Source organism: Felis catus, chromosome A1, assembly GCF_018350175.1.
Source record: "Felis catus isolate Fca126 chromosome A1, F.catus_Fca126_mat1.0, whole genome shotgun sequence".
Classification (NCBI taxonomy): domain Eukaryota; kingdom Metazoa; phylum Chordata; class Mammalia; order Carnivora; family Felidae; genus Felis; species Felis catus.
Window position 1 is genome coordinate 163,821,977 of NC_058368.1, and position 16,711 is coordinate 163,838,687.

The following is a 16,711-nucleotide window of genomic DNA, read 5'->3' on the forward strand; positions in this document are numbered from 1 at the left end:
TTGTAATATAGATTGCTTTCGTCTCAGGCAGTTTAATATTTTAGAAAAGATCCATAGAGAAAGATCGTTTTCAGAAATTTGTTTTTGTTTCAACAATGTTCCTTAAGAGAAATTCATTATTTTAATTTATCTATAGTTATTTTCTAGGCTTTAAATTCTTTAATTTGTCTAAGAACAAAGTTCTTTAAGTTCTTTAATTTGTTCTTAGACAAATTAAAGAATTGTGGACACTATGCTCTATACAATAGCCCAATGTGTTCATAAAGAGAATTGAAAATGTTAATTAATAAACTTTGCCATTTAAACAAATTGGCCTTTGGCAGTCAATTAAAAAATTTGAAAAGCACATTATCCAAATTGATTAAGACCTTGCTATCCATGGTATGTACACCTCAGAGACTGAGATGCAAGAAGAAAATAATAGAATTTCTATTTTTAGAACTTTATCTACAAATATAATTTTAATTGAGCTTTATTAATATTTAATATATAGCTTGTCCCTGCTATATATTGTCATGTAGCCTGTAGTTCAGGCAGTTACTAGCTAGGAACATGCACCCACGTTTCCACCTCCCAAGGGCAGCGTGTGCGTTCCATACTGGGAGGCATTAACTGCATACCCACGGCTGTGTGTTCACTCTCAGCATATTGCAATGTTAAATTAGGATGTGGGTAAAGGAATTAAGAAATTAGATTACATTATATTTAAAAACACTTTATAATAATTTATAATGATATGGGGCAGTGATCTTGAAAATTTTGCACAATCCAGAGGTTTCCTGGTTATGTTACAGGAAGATAACATGTCAAATTTAAGATTCATCATATATTGTATTCTTTACTAAACAAACAAACAGACAAACCAACCAACCAAAAAAAAAAAACAAAAAACCCTCACTTGCAGCTTTGTTGACCTTTTGTGATGACAAGTAGCTATCAGTAGTGTGTTACCTAGCAGATATTTGAAAAAATAAGCAGACTTGATTTGCCCCTTCAAGGTAAAGGTCACATTTTAATAATGGATGAGAAATGAGCTGCTTTTGAAAGAAACTCATGTTATGAAGAAAGTATTTGGGGGAGATTTCTCTCATTAATGTTTAGTTGCCATACAGAGTGGGTTTCATCTATAAAAACTCATATTTCTACATTTTAGGGACTTAGAATTTAAAAATCTTCCAAGTAAGATGTTCTAAATCCATTTGTTAAAAATAGATAGTTTGCATGGATGAGTGACTGACATCAGGGAAGAAGGAAATTTACTAGCCAAATGTAAATGAAAAACCTTTGCACAATTGGTGAATGGGATTGAAAATGAGTACCATGATTTAAGAAGTGTAGCCAATAAGGCATTTCTTCTGTTTGGATCCCTATCTTTGTAAAGTGTGTATATGAGTTACAACAGCCACTAAAACTATGTATGAAAATAAACTGAATTCTTAGCTAGGCCTTTGAATTCAGGTCTCACAAAGTGCCAAGATTTTTTTTTTAATAAGGTATATTAAATAAGTTGGTCCCAACAATACTTTTAAGATGAGAGAGAACATAAGGATTCTTTAGAATCTTTTTTTTTAATTAAAAAAATTTTCTTTAATGTTTATTTTTCAGAGAGACAGCACGAGTGGGGGAGGGGCAGAGAGAGAAGGAGACACAGAATTTGAAGCAGGCCCCAGGCTCTGAGCTGTCAGCACAGAGCTCCACGTGGGGCTCAAACTCACAAACTGTTAGATCATGACCTGAGCTGAAGTCAGACGCTGAAACCTTATAAGCCACCCAGGTGACCTAGAATCTTTAATAAGTAAAAAGTTTTAATGTTTATTTTTCATTTCATCCTTTTAAATTTATATTTTTATGTGTGTAAGTTTAATAATATCAGTATATATTATCAGGGCAGCATATCAATATAATTTATAAGTAAAGTCCCATATACTGAGAATATGTGCTTAAATTTTTCTGAAAGGCTTATGTAATGAACAAGTTCAGGTCTTCACTAGTCCGGACTAGCCATGCTAAGAGTAGAGAATGAAAAGGAGTTGGGGAGATTGGATGTACTTCTCAATTTTCTTTAAAAAAAAAATTTCCCCAAAAGGAGGGTTTAAGGAAAAGCTACTATCATTTGTAATTTAAAAAGAAAAGGCAATTTAACACCAGAAAATTAGGAAGGACATAATTGCAGAGGAAAGGATAAACCCTTAAACTGAAAATAATTTACGTATGAACAACTCAGCACATTGTCCTGTGGCCTCTTTGAATACCACTATGGAGCAATACTGGCCTCTTCATCTTAATTCTCACGACCTTCTTTTTTTTCAAATGTCATATCCTTGCACTTTTGGGTTTTTTTTTTTTTAGTAATTACTTTCTTTCTTTTTTTAAATTATTTTGGGGGCAGAGAGAGAGGGAGAAACCGAACTTGAAGTGGACTCCAGGCTCCACACTGTCAACACAGAGCCTGACGAGGGGCTCCAACCCACTAACGACGAGACCATGAGATCATGACCTGAGCCAAAGTCAGATGCTGAACCGACTGAGCCACCCAGGCACCCCTAGTAATTCCTTTCTTAGTACCCTATGGATGTTGACCTCTCCTGTGACAGTTGCCCTTCCTCCTTCTTGTCTCTACAGACATTGCGGTCAGAAAAAGCACTCCCGGTCCTAGAGAAACAGTGGCTTCACAGTAGCCAGAGAGTGAACATTTTTGCATTTTCAAGTTAGGTTTTGCTTTCTGGATGCTAATGGCCCACACTAACCCCTTCACAGTTTTGGTCTCACACAAATATGCATTTGACTCCCTTTCCCTTAGTATATATCCGTCCCCACCCATTAATTCCTTCAAATTATGAAAGTCATTTGAATTCTAAGCCTACCTTTTGTGACACTAGAAATCTTTGCATCCGCAGCTCCAATCTCAAAGATCAAACTTCACATTCCTATTTTCTTGATTATTACTGAAAGTGTCAAGTTACAGATTTTCAGAAACAACCCCTGAAACCTCATTATTTACTTGCAATATGGGAGAGAATATTGATGAAAATGTCTTGTACAATTTGCCAGCTAATTATTTTTTTTCATTAGTCATTGAATGTATATGTTAAAAGAAAAAAAGACCTAACAACACAAAACCACAGTGGAATCCCCACAAAGTTCTATAGTATGCATATTCTCTTCTTTCCCATCGCCAATGCCATCTCTTGGTTATAGAAAATGAGGTAAATTGGAAGGCACTTTCATGAAAACAAAATCTGCTGTTAAACATTATTCTAGTTTCATCACAATGTCAACAAAGAAAATATTCCTTGTGCTTTCATTTTCAGTGTGTGGCCTAAGCTTGTGCCCTTTCAAAAGTTATGTAACAGAGGTTATCAATTTATGCACATGTGCCAAGATTCGCAGTGCGCAAGAATTCAGTGGGAGCAGTCAGGGTCAGTCCTAGATGAAATTTAAGTTTGGTGTACATCTTGTCCCCTAAAAATACCTTCTTTCCATTGTTCAGTCAATAATATCCTTCCTGCCTTTTCTCCCCACATTACTGGATAGTCAACAGTCCTGTCAAGGTGCCTCCTGCAGCATTAATTTCCCAGCAGGAAATTCCTCTCTCACCTCCTGCTCCCACTTATAAGGAAGTGAATTAATACAGACTGGCGTTCACCTTTAAACGTTGTTGGCTTCCGGTATGCAGCAATGACAAACTGACTAGATCCAGGAATAGTACGGTATTTATCTCACATAGAAAGAATTCTCCAGGAAAAAAAAAAAAGGACAAAATTGAGATGGAGATTATGCTTGGTTACAGAAGCATTGGCATTCCGAGTGTATACCAAAGAAAGTTCATAAAATACAAGAAGTTTTAATAGAGGTGAGGGTAGGAAGGAAGAGGTGAAACTAGCAATAAAGTGGCAAATGAGGGGATATTTTTCCCTCCCTGGTCTACAGGTGATGGACAAAAACAAAGCTGCCTTTAGGAGGGACAGATGGAATATTTTCTCTCAAGCATAGAGAGCTAGACCTTGAAGATGGTGATGAAATTGTGTCAGGACATGACCTCAAATGATGATCCAGATCTCTACAAGGCTTCTTGATATTTGGCAGTCTGGAGAAGCTTGGGTATCTTTTTTGGGGTGCCTGGGTGGCGCAGTCGGTTAAGCGTCCGACTTCAGCCAGGTCACGATCTCGCGGTCCGTGAGTTCGAGCCCCGCGTCGGGCTCTGGGCTGATGGCTCAGAGCCTGGAGCCTGTTTCCGATTCTGTGTCTCCCTCTCTCTCTGCCCCTCCCCCGTTCATGCTCTGTCTCTCTCTGTCCCAAAAATAAATAAACGTTGAAAAAAAAATTAAAAAAAAAATGTTATTTAAGACTAACATTTTAAAATGTGTTCACCAAAATCACATAGGATTACAAAGGAAATCAATTATACTGAAATACCATTATCAAAATATTAAAGACAAATTTGAGATATGGTAGCATTTGCCTCTTTAGTCACACATTAGACAATAGGATGTGGTAATGGGCCTAACTGCTGTCTTACTTTTAAAATAGTGATGAATACAAACTATATATTAATATATGGACAATAACTGTAATACGACATATCTATAATTTCTGTTACTAAAAAGCTGACAGAACAGCTAATTTTATAGTGATTTGTTTCCTATTTTATAATGGAGGAAAATCTTAAGTTTCAGTTAGAGGTGACTGAATATAAAGATGTAATTTTTCCCCCATCCAGGTCCAAGGAGCTTTTAATATTATACTCTCAGGGGTCTTTGGACTCCAGGTTAAGGACTTTCTTATCTATGGGCTGGAGAAGTTGGTCACTGCACTGTAAAGTGGGTGTCTATAGTGGGATAGAGTATATAAGAGTGGTGGAAAGCAAGGTAGGATAGCAAGAAAAAGTTTGGAATAGCAGATTCATAACTAAGATATTTCTGAGATCGATTTTCTCTCCTTGATTCTTGGTGCCATCACCCAAATTTAGCCCCTTATCTCTTGCCTGAATTAATGCAAGGCTTTCTAATTCACCCTATAACCCAACCTCCCAGCACTGCCCCACAATCTAAAGAATAACTTAATTTATCTTTCATTTATGCTTTGGGGGTTCAAAACTACTCAGTGATTCTTCATTGCCACCCACCCACACAAGGTACAGCTCTCTATTGTGAATTTAAGGTTTGTTAGTATTTGGCTTCGGTCTGTCTTTACAATCTGTCTCTGTTAGTCTTCCCCATATACCTCATGATGCAATCAAATTGGTCCACTTAGAGTTCCTTGGTTGGGTCCAACTACATTCTTATCCAGCCTTTCCCCAGGCTATTACTTCCATCTGGAATTTATTCCCCCATTATGTGTGCAGAAATCCGACCCAAGGTACAAGTTTAAGTTCAGTTACCACCCATTATGAGAGTAGGAGCTTGGTACTATTCAACTTGGTTTTTAGACTAATGATCAGCTGTGTCCCTTGCACACAAAAGATGGTCAATAAGCATTTTAAACTAATGAACAAGACGATTATACATGGGATCTAGAGGAAGTCCCAAGATGATAAATTTCTAAATTTTAAAAAGAATTCAAGGTAGTTGCTTCAGCAGCAGGTTTGAAAGAGTAGGAGAGGGAAACCTGGCTGGCTCAGTTGGTAGAGCATGTGACTTGCAATCTCGGGGTCATGGGTTCAAGCCCCACCTTGGGCATAGAGTTTACTTAAAAAGAAAACAGTGGGAGAGAGAATTCTAATATTTGAATAGAAGAATAAGCAGCTAATCAGCAATGAATTGGAGGTCTTTTCTCGCTTTGTTCAGGTTAAACTGTTTTCATTTTATTTGGCTATATTACTTTATCTTGTTGTTTCTATTATTATCACCTCCCCACCTAATGAAAAGGAGAAGAGGGTGGTGATATTATGAGACAAGGCCCTGCATATTGTCTGAGAACTATGGTAGAGTGAATATCAGCATTGGGGTAGGAGGTCTAGAGAATATCCTTTACACTGAGGCTGTTTTTTTTTTTAAGGTTCCTTTTTACATAGTTTTGACTCAGACTTTCCATTTCTTAAATGTTGCCTCCCTTTAACCTGTATGAGATTCTGGTTAGAAATTATGCTAACCAACTCCAGCTTCCCAGTTCCCATAGCACCCATTACAGAACAAGGCAATCTCATGGCTGCTGATGATATGAGATCTGATGAATTCTCTGTTCCCTATAAATTATTCAAAGGCAATTTCAACTTACCAGAAATGAATTTCCCTTTCTATGAAAAAAGGTAAGTTTTGGTCATTTTCACCTTAAAATAACCTAATGATACTCAAGACTGAATAGACAGATACAGAATATTTCTCAAGGAATGTGTCCTGTGAAGGCTAAACTGACCTAAATTTATATCTCTTTACCAGATTCAAATGCAACTTGATATCTGTTAGATGAAAGAGCTGGGTGGGAATTAATATTAAACTGACCTTGAGTTCTCTCAATTTCTGATGAAAAGTTTCAAGTTGCAAATGTTCCCTCTGTGCTTTCAGAACACATTTTTCATAGCTAGAGCAGGTACTCCATTTGCAAGCCTTTTATTTTAAAATGTCTTGGGCAGGAAAAAAATTTTTCTTGGGAGGATTTTGTGCAACTAATTCAATATTATAATTCCTTGCAATATGCAAACACGTCTGACCACCACACAAAATGGCACACAACAAGAGATTTGGGGACCGTAGCCTTGTTTGCCTCATCATTGTGTTTGGCCCAAGGAAACAGCAGATGTCAGTCTGTGCCACTATGCAATATTTAGGACAAGGATGACTCAGTTGAAATGGAAACATTATCCTAGTTCTGAGGCAAAAGGGCAGATCTGCAAGCAAATACCTTCCATGTAAATGACGATGACAAATGTATCCCAAAGGGAAAGATGCAAATGGCCTATGTACCTCATGAATAATTTGCCTTAATTGTCCACTCTTAAACTTGTATCCTAAGAATTCCTTGTGAAGAACAAATACACAAACTTTAATTGGCTGATTCTCCTTTTGTTGGTTTAGCAGATATTTTACTGAGGTAAGGAGATAAGGCAATTCCAGGGAAATTAGTGTGTTATGAAACCATAAAATAATTTTCATCCTGATGAAGCCTCTGACATTTTGCTTAAAGCATTTGGAATGTGAACAGTGGTTGAAGAGTCTTTAAGCAAAGGTTGTAGGCTTTTGAAACATCTTTCCAAAGCCCCACTGCTACAACCGTGGCTACTGCTAGGCACTATGGCCTACCAGAAAAATCTATGGGAGAAAGAAGTTCTATGCTTTCTCTTCAAATTTTTGATGCTAAAAAGTAAGAGAGAAATCAAGCATTAAATGTATCAGGCTGTATCAGGCAATCAGATATAATCCTATTCTTTTTGTTTGTTTATTGGGGTTGGGTAAGTGGAAGTGTTAGTAAAAAAACAAAACAAAAAAACAAAACACCTCAGTACCTAATTACAGATGGGAGGTGGGTGGGTAAGAAGTCCAAATTTACTCTTCCTTTTTTGGTGATAGTTTTCTAAATCAAATACAAAGATACCAGTGGATTGAGGAACATACTAATTTTCTTCACCATTCCAAAAGCATTTGCCATGTTGTCATTGTTGTCTACTGTGGGAGTTGAAGTCACAACCTCCCAACCCACAATTTCATGTATGGAACTTTCTCTCTTATGCATCCCCAAGAGCTGGATGAGGTGAGAACTCAGTGCTCTTGAGATGTAGGGAGAGAACATGTTGCCCACAAAATTACAATATCCATAGGAAAAATAATACTGTACCCTCGAGGAAAGCCTAAAGTCCTTTGTTTATTCAAATCTAGAAAGAAAAGGGCTCCTTTATATATTATAGATAAAAAACCCCACACATTACCAAAGACCTATGTGTTTTTTAGAAAGGGAACTATTAAAGAAAGATCTCTTTAAAAGTTCCTAATGTTTTGCAGGTTTGGTTTTGTTTTGTTTTTTTATCATGCATTAATCTTCCCTTTTTTCCTCAGAGGTGTTTTAGCCTTTTCCTACTTTGAACAACAGAGCCTGTGCTAGCAGAAATAGAAGGCCATACTCTTTGAGGAGCTGCATCTCTGGTAAAATGCAAATTTTACAGAGCATCAGTTCTCAACTTTAGTGTGTGTGACATTCACAGTGTGTCTGTGTCTATTTATTGTAATACATATTCTACTTATAATAAATCTATAATTTATTATAATTTCTGATTATAATAAACCTATTATTTATTATAATTCCCATCCCATAAATTGAGATTTGAAAAACCTGATATGATACCCAGAGGTCTCTGACAAATGCCTGGGTGATTCAAATTTGTAGCTTTTTTTTTTTAATTTTTAATGTTTTATTTATTTTTGAGAGAGAGAGAGACAGAGCTTGAGTGAGAGAGGGGCAAAGACAGAGAGAGAGAGAGAGAGAGAGAGAGAGAGAGAGAGAGAGGGAGAGAATCCAGGCAGGCTCCAGGCTCTGAGCTGTCAGCACAGAGCCTGACGCGGGGTGGAACTCACAAACCGCGAGATCATGACCTGAGCTGAAGTCGGATGCTTAACCAGCTGAGCCACCTAGGCGCCCCGTGGTTTGTTTTTTTTTTTTTTTTTTTTGTTTTTTTTTTTTTTTTTAATTTTTACTGTTCTATTTATTTTTGAGAGAGAGACAGAGCATGGGGGGGGGGAAGGGGGGAGGGGCAGAGAGAGAGGAGACACAGGATCCAAAGCAGGCTCCAGGCCCTGAGCTGCCAGCACAGAGCCCAATGTGAGGCTTGAACTCACAAGCTGTGAGATCAAGACCTGAGCCAAAGTCGGGGGCTCCTCCTGAGCCACTTAGGCACCCCTCTAATTTGTGACTTTTAGACTACATTTTAAGAACCACTGAGATGGAAATAAGCAGGCTATTTTAAAAGCTCTTTTAAGAGCTACTTTTAAGTACCTCTTAAGTACCAAATACAGTTTGTATTTGGTGAACTTTAGTTTGTCCCTTTAGTAAATCTTTTCTGCTTTCTTGTGATGTCTTCTCTCTGGAACCACCCCCCCCCCCCCCGCCCCAGCCCAGTGTCGCACTGCTGACCTCCCTTCTCCCCCACGTCTATGCTTTAAGGCAAAGGGACACACCTGACTCGTTCCAGCTTCCCCTTTCTCTGATTTAAGCTTTAGTTCCTTCAATATCTTTCTTTTCATCAGGTGGCACGTTTGAAGATGCAATCTGATGAACTACCTAATGCTTTTTAAGGATACAATGATTGAAGACAGCTTAATACTCCCTCTTCAGGTCTTTGCACTAATTGTTTCTTCTGCTGAAATCATTCCTCCGAATCTTTGTTATATCTGAAATATCATCTTCTCGGACAAACTTTCTTGACTATTCCTCAGAAATAGCCTCCTAATCCCATCCCTCCCTGTAGCCACTCTCAAATCCAAATACTTAACAGTGTCTGAAATTATCTTGTTTCTTTTCTGTCTCTTCCTACAGTAAGATAAAATTTCATGAGAATAGTTGGTGTTGACTACTATTTTTACAGTTCTATCCCTGGCATATAATAAGTTTTCAATAACAATTTTTCCAGTAATGGAATGGATGTGAACTTCTCCCAGGAATGTCTTTTAGAAGTGGACATGACATGATGACCTTGCCTTTATCTCTGGGAATTCTGGGTTCTGAGGTAGGCTGGGAAGTAAGCCATTTTTGGAAACTGGCTTTCTTCTAATTTACAGCCTGAATGGGGAACACTTAGAAGGTGGGATTTTGTTGTAGGGGAAAAAGCAGGAGGTGGTGGGAGAAAGTCAGAAAGGTGAAGGAGTGCATTTCTTTGCATTTTAAATGTCCCTTTTTATTGAGACTTCTTATACTGTATAAATAGCTCCAATACAGTTCCATCCTAAGAATGTGGTCATCCCACGGCAGAAAACTTTTCTTGTGTATACTTACACACTCCTAACCCAGTCTTAGCTGCTTAGTGATTGCATGGTTTTCCTAGGGGAAGTTACCCGAAGTTGGAGGCTAGCATCTAGTATAAATAGGAGAGTTTCAGGTGACTATCAGCCACCTGGTTTAAGTGCTGGATCTTCTGTTGTAAATTATATACTTTTTAATACCCATTTTCCTATTTTGGAAAAGGAGGAAGATGGTCTAAATTATGTTTCCAAACTCTTCCTGCATTAATAAGAATTTTATGATTCAAACTATACTATTCGTGGTTGGCTTTGAAAAACCATCTGTGAGTAAGCCACACCACCTACTGGGCATCTCTTAAATTACAAATTAAGGTTTCCATAAGGTATTGAAACTTAAGAAATGAACTTATTGGAAATCTTACTGCAAATTTGCAGAGCCCCTATTATATTGATCACATGCATATATTGACTCATTCCCTGATTTCTGAATGCCACAAGCATTCTTCCATTCATTGGGTATTTATTTGCTTCATTCCTGTGAACTTGGCAAATAATGCTCACACATCTTTACTTAATAGTTCTTACCTTAACCTCCCTTTTATCCTGCAACTTTCTCTGGGGGCTGACACAGTCAGGGTGTCGGGACAAGTGGGGTGGCAGCCAATGAAGGCTGATATCTGGGGTAGAAGCAGATTAGCAGGGTGAGGTCCAGTGTGGAGGTGTGAACCTGGGAACTGGGACAGGGACTGTGGTTTCCAGGAGCAGGTAGTTTGCAGGCAGACAGCCTTTTCAGCCAAGCAGACCTCAGTTTGAATCAGCAATCACTTATGAACTATGTGACCACAGGTAGTTAGAAGAGGGTACAATGGATCAAGGAGATGGAATCTAGTATTTGAAACTATGTGTAAGACCCTGTAATTATTAGTTTACAAGTGTTACTTAATTTAATCCACGTAAGAGCCTTATCAGGTAGACATCATGCCCCATGAAATGTCAGTGGCCCATTGCTTTTCCCATCCTACACTCTTTTCCTGGATAATCTAGACATGATTATAATTTCAACAATCACATGTGAGCAGAAACAGATACCTGATTGCAGTGGGTTAAGAAAAAAAGTAGAAGATGTTAATAGATCACTCTTTCTGAGAGTTTGCCTTAAAAAGGGGAGAAGAGAGAATATTACAAGAAATATGCATTTAAGGGAGTTTCCCCTCAGGATGACAGAGACAAATTGCCTTAGATCAGGAAAAAGTAAGATCAAAGATGTAGGCAGACATGGCCAGCCATAGCAAGGGAGGACCGTTCTCCCACTAAGAGGTATGTATCCAGAAGGAAATTACTTCAAAGCAGCATTTGACTCCATTGACTGCTCCTACCTTTTAGAAACACATTTGTCTCTGGCATTTGGGATCATAAGACCTCTCTTGTCTCATTGTCTGTTCCTGTTCAACCTCTAATACTGGATCTTCATTCCTGAGCCAGACTTCTGACTGGCTCTGTCCTCATCCCAATAGCTTTGACCTAAGCTCCTTCTGTTGTAATCTCCATTCTTCCTAGGTTATCTCATGGCATATGGTGCCAATTCTATATTCAAATGACTAACACAACGGAATCTCTAGCCAGATTTCTCCCCAGACCTCCAATATCCTGTTTCCTCATATGGTTACCTGGGCATCTAAAAGCATGGAAACATTATGGTAACAAGCAAAACTATAAGGTGCCATCAGAAATCATCTCTATTGCTTCCTTCTACTGTTCAATCAAACCAATTCTGTGAGCCTGGTTTCCTCTGCTTCTTGGATCAGTTCTGGGGCAAATACCAAGACTTGACCATTTCTTGGTAACCCTTAGTTTACTAAAAGTCATAATAAAAAACTATTCTAAGATTGGAGGCTATAGAGCTAGATTCACCTTCAAATCCTGCACTCTATCCTATGTTGCCCTGTCTCCATTTACTTTTAGAGCTTTACAGCTTTTGCAAGTGAATTGTTAGCATTTTGGCAACATTGGAAGGGAATATCATTCACTTTCCTTTCATAAAAGGAAATCGAAGATTAGCAAGTTTCACTTACAAAAGAGATTCAAAACATATAACAAAATAATTAATCTTATTTCATGCTCCAAATTTTACTTTTTGTTCAAAATGAAGTCTCTCACACTATTGTGTGTTATTCAGTCCCTTGGGCTCCTCCTCCAACATAGCAAAGTAAATATGCTGTGACGATCAGAACTCCCGAAATAGAGACAAGTATTTAAAGCATAACACTGTAAAGCCCAGTGTGAGAAGTGTCTCCAGTCCCCACTAGCCCCCACCCTCCACACCCACATTTGGGTTCTTGCATGCACAGATTTATAGAACAGACAAAAGCTGGCTTGTTTTCTATAATGGACAGAAAATGCTTCCTTTTGTTTTTAATCTGGCTGAACATTCAGTCTTAACCTTCATAAAGTTCAATTTCTCTTCTGGTACCTCGGAGCTAGATACACCCAAATTTTAAGATAGATGGCTTATAAGGTAAACATATCCATTAGTTATTTCTTTTTACCTACATCTTCAACTTTTTTTTTTCTGTTTGACTTTACCCTCAGCAACATTCACACTTAAACTGGTACCTTGTACCTTAAAAACAGAAACAAGACAACTTTTCCCTCATACTTCCTTTTCTGCTGTCATTAGAATTGTTTTGGTAATGGCAGACTAATTAATTAATACCACTCTATTACTGAGAAAAATAGAAAAGTCAAGGTATATTTATAAATGCCTCTTCAAATACTTCAGAGAGCTTGTAAGACAGCAAAGAATAATGGGGTTAAAATCCAGCAGGAGATGAGCCCAAAACTGGGGTCACTTCATTGGAAAAGGCTGAGAAGCTAAGAAGAATTTTCAATAGCCTTAATAGAGTTCAGACCCCATCAGGGAGGTGGTCCAGATAAATCAGGCTCTGAGTTAGTACCCCAAACAATGGCCCTGGCAGTCAGGGAGAATGGCAAAAAGGCCAACCCTCACAAGGACTGAAAGCTGCCTTACAATTAGTTTAGCACTGATTAGATTAAGATGATCTGGGACTAGTTAGTACCTTTATCATTCTAACGGAAACTAGTGCCTTATTATTCTAAGCAGATGACAGAAACAGACCTATAAGGGATCCTAATAAAGGGTGCACATTAGAATGACTATGATTAATATGTTAAAAAATAAGGGCGCCTGGGTGGCTTAGTCTGGTGGAACATCCGTCTTCGGCTCAGGTCATGATCTCACAGTTCTTGAGTTTGAGCCCTGTGTCAGGCTCTGTGCTGACAGTTGAGAGCCTGGAGCCTGCTTTGGATTCTGTCTCCCTTTCTCTCTGCCCCTCCCCCGCTCACCCTCTGTCTCTCTCTCTCTGTCTCAAAAATAAATAAAACCAACAAAAAAGTTTTTTAAATACGTTCAAAAATAAAGAACAAGTTGCAGCATTTCAGCATATGCAGGAAACTACAGAAAACAAATCAAATGGGAACTAGTACTGACAATATAATTATTAAAATTAAGATCTTTGGGGGTTAATTTGCTATTAAACTATACAGTTGCAAGTATGTCCAAAGAATATATACAGAATAAAGCACAATGAGACAAGGAGAGTGTTCTTTTGGCTTTCTCTTGAGAAGTTCAGGAAAATGTTGCCAGGTTAAATGCTTGAAGATGCAGAAACAGATGAATACCAATAGAACAAGATACATATGTGGGTAAATATAAAAAAATATTGGGTCACCTGGGTGGCTCAGTCAGTTCAGTGTCCAACTCTTGATTTCAGTTCAGGTCATGATCCCAGGGTTGTGGGATCAAGCCCTGTGTTGGGGTTCTCGCTGAGCATGGAGCCTGCTTAGGATTCTCTCTCATTCTCTCTCTCTCTCTCTCTCTCTCTCTCTCTCCCTCCCCACCTCCCTCCCTCTCTCTCTCTCTCTCCCCTTCCCTCCTCATGCTTCCTCTCTCTCATTCTCTCTCTCTCTCTCTCTCTATATATATATATATACATATATGTATATACACATATATATGTATATATATTTGAATATTGGTTGTTTAAAAGAATAATATCTTAGAGGATTTGCAATCTGTATAGAATTAAAATACATGGTAACACAAACATATTATTTGTGCCCATAAATCAGTATGTGTACAAATTTATATTCAATTCTAATAAGTTTAAACACATGTTGTAATATTTTTGATAATCACAAAAGAGTAATAAAAGACTTAATAACTACCAAGTTAGGTGGAATTTTACAACTAATTAATTGAAAGGAGGCAAGAAAGGTAAGGAAAAGAAACAGAATAGAGAGACAAATGGAAAGTAAAAATAACAAAAGTAGATGTAAACCCAATTATATAAGTAATTAAATTCACGCTAAATGAACTAAATACTTTTCAGTTATCACACTACTTCTCTAGTCTCTGTTATAGGCAAGCTTTTCAAAAGACTGGTCTACAAATGCTGTTTACATTTTTTCAATGCACATTAATTACTTCACGCTGTGTAAGCTAGATTTCTCTTACTAAAACTTCCAAGTACTTGCATGATGCCAAATTCAATGATACTTCCTAATACTCATCATGGCATGGCCTTTCAGCAGCACTGGGAGACACTGGTAACCCTCCTTTTTGAAACTTTTTAAAAAATCGTGGTTTCATGACACACTTTTTGTTTATATCTCTCTGGCTACCCCTCTCAACCCCCCTCCATATTTCCCTCTCGTTTTTAAGTTCACTTATTTTGAGAGAGAGAGAGAGAGAGAGAGAGAGAGAGAGAGAGAGAGGAGGAGGAGCAGGGCAGAGAGAGAGAGAGAGGGAGAGAATCCCAAGCACAGAGACTCCGACACAAGGCTCCGTTCCACGAACTGTGGGATCACGACCTGAGCTGAGACCAAGAGTTGGATGCTTAACTGACTGAGCCACCCAGATGCTCTATTCCTATTTTCTGCTACTCTGTCCACCCTTGGGATTTAAGCTGAGGGCTCTCTTTTCATCTCACTTTATATTGTCTCCTTTGGCAATCTCATCAATTTATGTGGCTTTAAGTACTATATATATGCTATACTATAACATATGCAGTATATACAATGTTATAAATTCTCTCTTTATATATACCATAGTAGTTCAAGTTGAACTGCTAATCTCATTTTGACCTGTACTCTTGTAACCTATTCCCTCTTCAGTAAATGGTTCCTTATCCAGCCAGTTACTTTTGCCAAAACTTTGAAGTCATCCTTGATTGTCCCTTATATCCCCTTTCTCTGACACATTTAATTCATTGCCAAATCCTGTTGATTTTAGCTTTTAAATATGTGTGGAGATCTGTCCACTTAGTTTTATTATTCCCACCCTGGTCAAGGCCACTATCTCTTCTTGCTTAGACTATAGGACTAGCTAACTAACTGGTATTTCCATTCCACTCTTATCCTCTTCCAATTTATTCTCCATGTAAGAGTCAGAATAATCTTTAGAGAATTCCTTTGCCTAACATATTTTGGTGGCTTTCCATTGTAGTTAGGAGAACATCCAAAGATCCCTGTCATTGACTCAGACCTCTCATATCACCAACCTCCTACCTAACTCTTTAACCTGACCCCCCACCTTCCCCACCCTCCTCTGTGCACTCTGTTTTAACCACACTGGGCTTTCTTGGAGATATCTAAACTTGGCAAGCTTTTTTACAGCTCAGGGACTTCCCACGTGTTGTTTCTTCTGCCTGGAGAATGCTCATTCCAACTTCCTGTCTGGCTAACTTGTATTCAACCTTCAGGCCTCAGCTAAAATGTTATATCCTCAAGAAGGAATTTATTACCTATTCCCCCTTTTCTTAATTTATCCTAGACCCTCCATTTTACTTTCGTGCCAGTTGTGAACTTATTGATTCTCAGCTCCGAATTTACTTCTCAGTATAGGCTCCGCAATAATGGATGGAATGCCTTTCTACAGTTCTCTTACAGTAAGTGTGGTGTTAAGCTTTTTCAGTAGAGGGCGCTGGAGGCACATTGCTGGAGGAAGCATGGGAGCTCCTGCCTTTGCCAGTGGCTCAGGATGGGTCCTGCAGTGTGGGTATGTGGACACCTGGGGGTGTTCTGTCCCAACATGCTGTCCCTGTAGACCTTGCAGCTCCAGTGTGGCCTAGTGGTCACCTTCCTGTGACCCTCTCCATATGGACATCTTATGCTGCAGGTCTCCTGGCCATGCTGGCACCCTGATTCCATGTGCTCACTTCTCCTCTTCCCTACATTTGTCTCCTGCAGTTTTCCCCATACCACCACCCTCCAGAAATAGTCTTTCCTACAAGGACACCTTGTGCTCCAGGCCTCCTGCAACACTGGCATCCCCACTCTTGTTCCCTAGCCATGCACAGGCTACCTGCTTCTGTACATCTGCCCCATCTGTGATCCAAAGTGTTGCTTCCTGTTTGCCCTGTGATTGCACACTTAATCTGCAGGCCCCTGGATGGCCCAGCAAACCAGTGAGCTTCCCTGCGATTCAGTGGATTCAACTACATTTCCCAAGGAGATCTGAATCCCCAGCCTTGGAGAGGGGTCCTACTTCTAACTACTTCTAAGTTTGTCCTTGCTTGGGGACCCCCTCCCCCACCCCATACCATATAGTTTTCTTATAGCCTATAGTTATTATTTTATCATAGTTTAGTAACTTTGTATTAAACTTCACTTATTTAAATCACTGTGTGATTATATCTCTTGGTTGGATCCAGACTGCTACTTTCTCTTCTCTCACCTTGTAATTTTACTTATAGCACTATTCAGAATTGCAAATTTTTTTGTGAATGTATTATTTTTTTAAAAAATTT

At 38.6% G+C, this 16,711-nt stretch overlaps 1 protein-coding gene and 1 non-coding gene across 3 annotated transcripts in view; one reads left to right on the forward strand and one right to left on the reverse strand.

Moving 5' to 3' along the window:
- Nucleotides 1–16,711, reverse strand: part of LOC109502572 — a 123,693-nt gene that overhangs the window by 39,512 nt on the left and 67,470 nt on the right. The window lies entirely within an intron of this gene.
- Nucleotides 5,606–5,678, forward strand: TRNAA-UGC. The gene has a single exon. It is a non-coding gene; the product is annotated as a tRNA-Ala (tRNA).